Raw genomic sequence first — 3,671 nt, forward strand, 5'->3', positions numbered from 1 at the left:
ATCAAACCTGGATTTGAGTGAATCATTTTCAAAAGGATTTAGTAATAAAAAATAAAAAAAATGAAGCTCACCTTAATACATCTTACCTGCATCTTAATCATGAGTATGGATTTTGTGTTATTGACACGGTGACACCACGTTTTGACCCGAAACCTCCTGAATTACATTTCAGAGTCCGATAGCCTGGAGATGCTCCTTTGCATACATCGTCTCTAAAATAAATTAATTGTCAACTTAAACAAGTCGAACCATATTTCTCTAACCCTTTGTCAGTTTGGTTGTTTTGACTATATTTCTCCTTTTAAGTCATTTTGGGTTGAACATTAGCATGAATTTGAGAGAATATCCCAGTGGATCGGTATTTCTAAAAGTCTCACATCAGTGTCTGGCACCCAGAGCAGTGTGACATTCAGTCTGTGTTCCTCCTCTTTCTGATGCTCGGTTTCAACTTCAGCAGATCTAGGTCACGTCTGCACGCTTGAATGCCTGAAATTCCTGCCATGTCATTTTCTTATTGCATTTTTGTTTTAATGAGCAGTTCTGAACAGGTGGTAAATGACTGCTGTGAAAGGATTCAGGTGAAAAACATTTTTGTATGTATGACTACAGGTGTTTGTTGTTTTTTTCTGGATTAATGTAAGAATAGAAAAAAAATCTTCTAATTAACGGTATAATTACATTATTTTAATACAAATGTTACCAAATCTAATTTACCATTAGTCTATTTCATGATAAAATACTTTCTGAAAACACATGTCTGTCAATGCAATGTAAAGAAAATAAAATACTGAAATGAAGTTAGAATAAGAAAACCGACAGAAATCCAGATGTTGGGGCAAATGAATGATGGCCTTAGTTATTTCAGGTAATCTGCAGCTGTGATTGCATCCTCTACCTGCTGTGAAGAAGAATGGCTTCCATCTATCTCCAATTTGATTTAATGTGTTAAGATTTTAGGAGCAAAAGTACAATATTTTAGGCACTATAAAGCGCAATTAAAACCCCTAGCTTTAATTTTTTTTTTAATGACAGTGCACTTAATATTCCAGACCGCTTTATGGATTAACTCTGCTGCAAACAAGGCTGGATGTTATTGTGACCACAGTTGCGATGTCGATTTTTTTTTTTTTTTTTTTCATACTAGCAAGGTTTGGATTTAGCATTTAGTCACAGAAAAATAAAAAATCTGTTTTTTATGAGCTGCAAACAAGGCTGGCTGTTATAATAAATATGCTAATGCCGCTAACGTATAGTTAGCTGTGATATACTTTTTTTTTTACGTTACTAACTACATTGGGATTTAGCAAAGTTACAGTAACATTTGCTTTAGCTGTCTCAGTCTGTTTTTCATGTCTAGCAAACAGGGTTGACAGTTAAGCTAACGTGGCTAACAAGTAGCATTGTCAGACTGTGTTTCTATTTTACGTGTCATTAAAGTTGCGAATTAATTAATGTGAACATGCTAATGTGGCTAACGAGTAGCAGTGTTTGACTTTGCTCCTTTTTATGTGTTATAAACAGGGTTGGGAGTAAGTGTTGTCACAGTAACATTTGTTTTAGCGGTATCAGTCTGTTTTTCATGTAATGCAATTAAGGTTGGGAGTTACAGGTACTAGAAATATGCTAACGTGGCTAACGTGTTGTGGTGTTGGACTGTGTTTGTTTCTTTATGTGTTACAAACAGGGTTGGGAGTTATAGGTATTTTAAATGTGCATGCTAACAAGTTTGGGAGTTAGCATAGTCACAGTGACGCTGGTTTTAGCAGTATCAGTCTGTTTTTTCATGTATTGTAAGCAAGGTTGGGAGTTACAGGTATTATAAATGCGCTAACGTAGCTAACAAGTAGCAGTGTTTGAATATGTTTCTTTCTTTGTGTGTTGCTAACAAGGTTAGAAGTTAAAATAGTGACAGTAACATTTCTTTTAGCGGCATCCGTGTGTTTTTCAGGTATCGTAAGCAAGGTTGGGCGTTACAGGTATTGTGAATGCGCTAACGTAGCTAACGAGTAGCAGTGCCCGACTGTGTTCCTTTTTTTATGTTGCTAACAAAGTTGGAAGTTGACGTTGTCACAGTAATTTTTGTTTTAGCGGTGTCAATCTGTTTTGTTGTCCCTAACGAGGTGGGGAGTGACAAATCTTGTAAACATGCTAGCGTGCCTAACTCTTGAATGTGGCTAATTCTTGAGTTACTGTCTGAGAGAGCTATCTCTGACTCATTTGAAGCGCTTTATAGTTTGGAGCGCATTATATAAGACGTAGATTCAACGGCGGTATGCCCCATAATCTGCTGCGCCCTGAGGTTAAATATTGTACCTGAGAAAAGAAGTCTCTGATTTTTTTTTCTATCTCAAAGTTTTCAATTTCAGACGTGACTGGCTAAACACTCAAAGCTTGAATGCTAGTGGCCCTGCTTAAAAAGCATTTGGATTTAAATGTACAGAGAAAGTCCTTCCTGATTAGACTTTAGCAGCGTTGAGCACAATTGTAAATTGCACGTGCCACTTTCTGGTTAATCCATTATACATCCATCAGTCACCTCACGCAGGCCACCTCTTGTGTTGGCTGAGCACTGCTCAAGCCGGCGAAAAGGCTTTGACAGTAGAAGCTTGTGCTATTAACAGAATTAACTCCGACCAGAGCAGCAGCTCAGGGAAAACATACCAATTCCATTATCTCAGCTGGACGGAGGCCATTCACTCTCAGCCACTCTGCAGCCAAAGTGCTGCAAGCGTGGAGCCTACCGAACCGATTGTGCAGAGACACAACATGCAGCAACTCCAAAATGCACTTTATCAAGGATGTTTAGCTTAAAATATTCATCCAACTGAATACCAAATGTATGTCTTTAATAAAAAAAGGAACAAAGATTCATTTTAGACTTTTCCCCCTTTTTTTTCTTATGTAAAGTGAATCAGGGTGAGCTCAGCAATATTCGGTAGACTTTTGTTTACATCACCACTTCCAGTTCTTCCTCTGAACACTTTTATTCTCCTCAACTGCACTCACTTCTGAGTAAATATTAAAGTGCCTTAACATGCCGGCATTTTAAAAACAGAACATTGTAAACTAATCATGTGAATTAAGAAAAGCTACTTCAAATTGTAGCATTCAGCTTTATTGTTTTTTGATGATCCAGTAATGAGGAGAACATTACAGATTTAACAAATAATATAGAGATTGTGAATAAGGATAAAAAAAATAATAACAAAAATGCCAAGAAATATCAATGTTTCTGGCCAACACTTTCTTCACAATGAACCAATCTTTAAGGCAATTTTAAAGTATTAAAGTAAATTACCAAATAATTGATTAAAGCTAATGAAAACTCAGGCTGACAGACAAAAAAAGAATAAAAAGGTTAAAACTTGAACAAGCAATTTAAAAAAGAGCAAGTTGACTTTACTTGTCAAGAAAACATAAATATTTGAGCCAAAGCTCCTTCTGTAGTCCTGTTCTCCTCCTTTTTTCTAATAGAAAAAGACTTATTAAAAAAAATCAATTTTTTCTAATAAGCAAAAAAATTAAAGAAAAAAATGACCCATAATCACTGTATTTAATTAAAATGTGAAGCTGGAATTTCATATTTTCTGTGTAAACCAAAGCAACTGAAGTTACTACGTGCTCTTTCTAACAAAATGAAGGTGTAATTAAGGGAAAATTATAACAACAAA

Source organism: Oryzias melastigma, linkage group LG14, assembly GCF_002922805.2.
Source record: "Oryzias melastigma strain HK-1 linkage group LG14, ASM292280v2, whole genome shotgun sequence".
Taxonomy (NCBI): Eukaryota; Metazoa; Chordata; class Actinopteri; order Beloniformes; family Adrianichthyidae; genus Oryzias; species Oryzias melastigma.